Raw genomic sequence first — 7,464 nt, 5'->3', positions numbered from 1 at the left:
TATGGCTAAACACACTATGCTTCATTGTTTCTTGCAAAATGATAATGTTAAACATAAGATTTAGGCTATATATTGTATGTTCTTTGTTCTTGCCATGTTAATCTTGTTAAACATATGATTTTGGTTCATAAAAATATGGTTATGTTTGACATGAAAACCCTAGAAATTTATGAAGATAGGATGAACTTGTTGAATGTGGGTTGAATATTTCAAAATGGCAAAGTTTGATCTAAGTTTACTAATATTCAGATTAGGCAAAGTGTTTGTAGAAACCTTATTGGTTGTTTCCTAATCTGGGTCTGATTTCATATGTACAAATTGGACTGTCATATCTGCATCATCACGTGTGCATGAAAATGACAGTTTCCGACTCGCAACCACGGCACTACGACTCGCAACCACGGCATTACGACTCGAGACCACGTCGTTGCGACTCGCAACCAAAGCGTGACAACTCGAAACCACACGATTGCGACTCGAGACTACGTCAGTTGCGACTCGCAACCACAGCATGATGACTCGAGACCACGGTTGCGACTCGCAACCATAACGTAACAAACCGAGACCACCTGGTTGCGACTCGAGACCAGCTGGTTGCGACTGGGCTGTCCACTTTGGTTATTGGGCCATTTTGTGTTAACTTGGGCTATCTGCTAAATGGACGACTATGTGTTGCTGTGTTCTGTTTGTCTGTGTTACTGTTTAGGCCGGCCCAATAACCCCATGACTGTTTACTTGTATGCATGTTACCTACCTGTATGTGTTTTACGTGAATGCTTGTACACCGAACCTGACCTATACCGGTAACCATGTTAGGACGTGGTGACCAACGTGATTGACAAGTAACCTAAACCTACCGAGCAACCCAAGGTGAGTTCACAACTTAAAAGCATGCGTCCCGGTGGTTTGGGACACGAGACTGAAACAACCCTATCCCCTTGTAAAGGGGATACCATTTACATACCTTCCCTAGTTATTGGGAACAAAACTTACTTTTCCTTCCCTGGTATTGGGAAACCTTTTGGTTAATTACTGTTTATACGGATTGCAACTAACGGCACTAAACGAAACTCTATCACTCAAGTCCCTACTACAAATACCGATTAGTCGCCGGGGTCAGGCGAACGGGTTATTAGTTGATAGCGCTATTTAGGTGTTTACCAGCCTCACACCGTGCCCTGGTTTGGGATCGGTCGTGAACTAATGTACTCTGGCATCCGTCAATGATGATAGAACATTGATATCGGGGCATCCTGCGGAAACGCAACGGTTACCTAGTGTTCGGTATTGGAAAAACAGTTTAGTCGCTAACTTTTGGGGTAGCTCCCCATGGCATGTATAAACGGATAAATTAACCGGTGAAACAAGTTTTTGGGAATTAAAACTGGACAACTAGTGAACTCACTCAGCATTATTGTTGACCCCCTTACTGCATGCTTTGCAGGTAACCCGTGACGATGGAGCTTGCTGCTTGGGAACGTGTAGTGTCTGTTCACCCTTGTGTTGGGTGTTACCTTATTTTGAACTATGAACTTTGTTTAAACTGCTTTACTTATGCTTCCGCTACTTATTAACTGTTTGAACTTAAAACCTTAAACTCTGAACTTGATATCTGCTAACCTTATGGTTAGTAAGTATTACTTTTGTTATTAACTTAATTATTCAGTATAATTGGTGGCTGGATCCTGGTCAGTCACGCCCTCGAAGCGGGTGTTATCCGCAGGTGGATTTCGGGGGTGTGACAGATTGGTATCAGAGCCATTGGTTATAGTGAACTTGGTTTTAAAAAGGGGAAAATCTTTTTGGAGAAAACCAGACTATAACCCGTGACTCGTGACGACACTACACTCCAAGTGCAAGGCTCAACACTTTCGACCTCATAGCTCGGACCAGTGATTACTTATTTGCTTACCTTATGTTTCCTGTTATGCTATACGTACTAGTATGCCTAAATCAGATAGATACACCTCTCTCTTCTATCTCATTCTCTCTACACTACGACATCACACTCATACTGTGTTTTCTGGTTATGAAGACAATGAGTGGACGTGGAAGGGGGAACATCAACATGACTCAGGCTCAGTTCACTAACCTACTCAACACAGTGGCTGCAGCTTTCGCAGCTCACCCTATAGGTAAGCTCGTTGTTTTAGGATGTTTAGATCCTACCGCCACATCGACTTTTCGCCTCTAAACCTATACGTTTCGCTTCTCACCCTATAGGTCAGCATGCACCTGCGCAACCACCAGTGTGTACTTTCAAAACTTTCATGGATTGCAAGCCTCTCCCTTTCAACGGCACTGAGGGTGCCATAGGCCTTCTGCATTGGATTGAGAAAATTGAAGCTGTTTTTGCTGTTTGCGAGTGTCCTCCTGCAAATTGGGTAAAATTTGCTACTGCTACGCTTGAAGGGAGCGCGCTTTCTTGGTGGAAGGCGCAAATTCAGATGTTTGGTTTGGAAACTGCTAATGCTACTGCGTGGGAGGATTTCAAAGATATGATTAAGGATGAATACTGTCACCGGGATGACATCCACAAGCTTGAGAATGAGTACTATGAGCTCAAGATGGTTGGGTCAGAGATTGAAACCTACACCAAGTTGTCCAATGATTATGCTGCTCTTTGCCCAAACATGTCTCGACCTATGTATCGAAGAATCGAACTGTACATCAAGGGTTTGGCTCCAGAAATTCGAAGCCATGTAACTTCAGCCAACCACACTACCATTCAGCCGATTGTTCGACTTGCTCACAAACTTACTGATCAGGCCGTAGAAGAGGGCAGATTGCCCAAAAGGATCAGTGCCACAGTTGGAACTTCTAGTGACAACAAGCGTAAGTGGGAAGGAAATCAAAGCAAGGATGCTAACCCCACTCAGGCCCCAGCACAGCAAAGGAAAACTGAAAACAACAAGGGCACTCAGCAACAGGGTGGCTACCGGGGAAGCTACCCAAAGTGCAACAAGTGTAACAGACACCATAATGGGGCATGTAACAAGGGCCAGTGTCAGCGATGCCACAAGATGGGGCACGAAGCCAAGGATTGTAGGAGTCAGTTCCCAGCAAGACAGAATCAGCAACAACCTCAACAGCAACAGCAGCAGGGAAACGACCGAGCATGTTTTAAATGTGGGGCAACAGGGCACTTTAAGAAGGATTGCCCTGAACTGAATCATAACCGCAACAATAATCAGGGAACTGGGAACAACAATCAGAACAACAATGCTGGGAATGGTGCTAGAGGAAGGGCTTTCGTGATTGGAGCTGGTGAAGCAAGGAATGACCCCAATGTCGTGGCGGGTAAGTTCCTACTCGATGATCGTTATGTTTCTGTGTTATTTGATTCTGGTGCCGATGCTAGTTATGTATCCCTACGTATTAGTAAGAAGCTTAAGCGTCCGCTTTCGTTACTAAGTTCTCCTCATATCGTCGAGTTAGCTAATGGTAGAAACATCGAGGCCTCACATGTTATCAAAGGCTGCAAACTAGAGTTGTCTGGTCAGACATTTAGTATCGACCTTTTCCCTGTTACTCTTGGAAGCTTCGACATCGTTATTGGTATGGATTGGTTATCCAAGCATCGCGCTGAGATCCTCTGTCAAGAGAAAGCAGTTCGTATTCCTCGCCGTTCTGGCAAACCCCTCATTGTACAAGGTGGCAAAGGTGGAGAAATCTCCGGCGTTATCTCGTTCTTGAAGGCCCAGAAGTGTTTACAAAAAGGGCACACCGCTATCTTAGCACTTGTCACCAACACGCAGGAAAAGGAAAAGAGGATTGAAGACTTTCCAGTAGTGCGTGACTATCCCGAGGTATTTCCTGAGGAATTACCTGGACTCCCTCCCCACCGTCAGGTCGAATTCCAAATCGAGCTAGCCCCCGGAGCAGCGCCTATAGCTCGTGCGCCTTATCGACTAGCCCCCGCAGAATTGAAGGAACTCTCGACGCAACTACAAGAACTATTGGATAAAGGATTTATCCGTCCTAGTTCATCACCCTGGGGAGCACCGGTACTCTTTGTTAAGAAGAAGGATGGCACGTTCCGAATGTGCATTGATTATCGTGAGCTGAACAAGGTTACCATCAAGAATCGTTACCCTCTCCCGCGAATCGATGACCTATTCGATCAACTGCAAGGATCAAGCTACTATTCCAAGATTGACCTGCGATCAGGCTACCATCAGTTAAGGGTCCGTAATGAAGATATTTCCAAGACTGCATTCAGAACTCGTTATGGTCATTATGAATTCCTCGTTATGCCCTTTGGAATGACCAACGCCCCTGCAGTATTCATGGATCTTATGAACCGTGTATGCAAACCCTACCTCGACAAATTCGTGATCGTGTTTATAGACGACATCTTGATCTACTCGAAAAGTCAGGAAGAGCATGAACAACACCTACGCCTTATCCTCGAACTCCTTCGCAATGAGCAACTGTATGCCAAGTTTTCGAAATGCGACTTCTGGCTTCGAGAAGTCCATTTCCTTGGGCACGTGGTTAACAAGGATGGAATCCACGTCGACCCTGCAAAGATCGACTCTATAAAGAATTGGCCTACCCCTAAGACTCCGACCGAAGTTCGCCAATTCTTGGGATTGGCAGGTTACTACCGCAGATTCATTCAAGGATTCTCAAAGATTGCACAACCCCTCACTACGCTCACTCAGAAAGGCGTCATCTACAAGTGGAATGAAGCACAGGAATCTGCTTTTCAGAGGCTTAAGGATAACCTCTGTAGTGCTCCTATTCTCTCGTTGCCTGAAGGCACTGACGACTTTGTGGTCTACTGCGATGCGTCTATTCATGGGCTCGGTTGCGTGTTAATGCAACGCGAGAAAGTTATTGCCTACGCCTCTCGACAACTTAAGACCCACGAAAGGAACTACACTACGCACGATTTGGAACTAGGAGCAGTGATATTTGCGCTTAAGATATGGAGACATTACCTGTACGGTACCAAGTGCACCATTTACACCGATCACAGGAGCCTCGAGCATATCTTCAAGCAGAAGGAATTAAACATGCGACAACGCCGGTGGGTCGAACTTCTGAATGATTATGAATGCGCCATAAAGTATCATCCGGGCAAGGCCAATGTCGTGGCAGACGCCCTCAGCCGGAAAGACACTATACCAAAGCGCGTGCGAGCATTACAACTTACCATTCAGTCTAGTCTCCCTACCCAGATTCGAAATGCTCAGATTGAAGCTCTGAAACCGGAAAACATCAGGGCTGAGTCCCTGCGAGGATCGAGGCAGCAACTAGAACAGAAAGAAGACGGCGCCTACTATGTGGCAGGGCGCATTTGGGTCCCACTTTACGGAGATCTACGAGAACTTGTGATGGACGAAGCCCATAAGTCCCGTTATTCAGTACATCCTGGTTCAGATAAGATGTACCACGATTTAAGAACCACATACTGGTGGCCTGGCATGAAAGCCCACATAGCAGCCTATGTTGGCAAATGTTTGACCTGCGCAAGAGTCAAGATCGAGTATCAGAAACCAGCAGGCCTACTACAGCAACCGGAAATCCCGAAATGGAAATGGGAGCAGATTTCCATGGATTTTGTTACAGGGCTACCTAGGTCCCAACGCGGGAATGACACTATTTGGGTGATAGTAGATCGATTGACTAAGTCTGCACACTTTCTGGCCATTAAGGAAACAAACAAGTTTTCTACCTTAGCAGAAATCTATTTAAAGGAAGTAGTCTCCAGGCACGGGGTGCCAACTTCTATTATTTCCGACCGAGACGCTCGTTTTACTTCCGAGTTGTGGCAAGCTATGCACAAATCCTTTGGCTCACGTTTGGACATGAGCACCGCTTATCACCCGCAAACGGATGGGCAGTCTGAACGCACCATCCAAACCCTGGAAGACATGCTTAGAGCATATGTGATCGATTTTGGCAAGAACTGGGAGAAACATCTACCGCTGGTGGAATTCTCCTACAACAACAGCTACCACACTAGCATTCAGGCGGCACCTTTTGAGGCATTGTACGGTCGTAAATGCCGATCACCTCTTTGCTGGGCGGAAGTAGGTGACAGTCAACTCACAGGCCCAGAACTGGTGGTAGATACAACAGAAAAGATTTCACAGATCAGGCAACGCATGGCGGCAGCTCGTGACCGTCAGAAAAGCTACGCTGACAAGCGTAGGAAACCGTTAGAATTCCAGGTCGGGGACCGGGTTCTACTTAAAGTCTCACCCTGGAAGGGTGTGGTTCGTTTCGGTAAACGAGGCAAGCTGAATCCACGGTATGTTGGACCATTCGAAATTACCGAGAAAATCGGTAAGGTTGCTTATAGATTGAACCTGCCTGCAGAGCTGAGTGCAGTGCACAACGTTTTTCACGTGTCTAATCTGAAGAAGTGCCTGTCAGATGAAACGCTCATAATTCCTTTTAAGGAACTGACGATTGATGAACAGCTACACTTTACTGAGGAACCGATTGAGATCATGGATCGAGAGATCAAAACCCTCAAACGTAGCCAGATACCCCTTGTGCGAGTTCGTTGGAACTCACGACGCGGCCCAGAGTTTACCTGGGAGCGGGAGGACCAGATGAAGTCCAAGTATCCCCAGTTGTTCCCAAACGAAAACCCCAGCACTGAAGCTACAACTGAATTTCGGGACGAAATTCCAAACTAACGGGGGGATGATATGACACCCCGTTAAAACACGCTAGCTTGGCAGTGGCTGCTTCAACTTTCGGGACGAAAGTTCTTAAAACTTGGGGATAATGTGACACTCCAGGTTTTTCCGAACGAACACCTTGTAATATTGTGTGTACATAATTATTATTAAATGAAAACATGATCCTTTATGCATTTTATGTGTTGTATGTATTATATATATATAGATATAAGAGCCGAAATCACGACCCGAGACCACGACTCGCAACCACCCGGTTGCGAGTGGGCCGCTTGGTCCCGAGTGGGCCTTTGGGCCGTAACCGGTTTGGGCCGAAACCCTTAGCCTATGTTGGAACCTTGTATATAATCCCACCTTTCCCCACTTCTTTCATTTTACACACACAAACACTCCTTAAACTCTCTCACTAGAAACCCTCTACAAACACCACTTCTCTTCTCCAAAAATCGGTTCAAGCTTGGAGCAATAGGTAGGAATCTCGGTCAAGAAATCTCGGATCACTCGGACACTTCATCTTCTCTTATTTTCTTCCTTTCTTTCGGCTCCTTCTTCTTCTTCATAACCGGTTAGTGTTAACTTTATGATTTATGAAATGTTCATGAACTAGAATGCTTGGTTAGCAATGTTATGCATGATTTTTTTTTAGGATGTTTTGTGAAGTTTGGCATTATGAGTAAACCACTATGTTTGAATGCTTGATGACATGTTCAAAATGACTAACAAATGGTAGTCTAAGGATGATTATGGCTAAACACACTATGCTTCATTGTTTCTTGCAAAATGATAATGTTAAACATAAGATTTA

The sequence above is a fragment of the Helianthus annuus genome, chromosome 5 (genome assembly GCF_002127325.2).
Source record: "Helianthus annuus cultivar XRQ/B chromosome 5, HanXRQr2.0-SUNRISE, whole genome shotgun sequence".
NCBI lineage: Eukaryota > Viridiplantae > Streptophyta > Magnoliopsida > Asterales > Asteraceae > Helianthus > Helianthus annuus.
The sequence above is the reverse complement of the archived record's forward strand: the minus strand, read 5'-3'. Positions refer to the sequence as shown.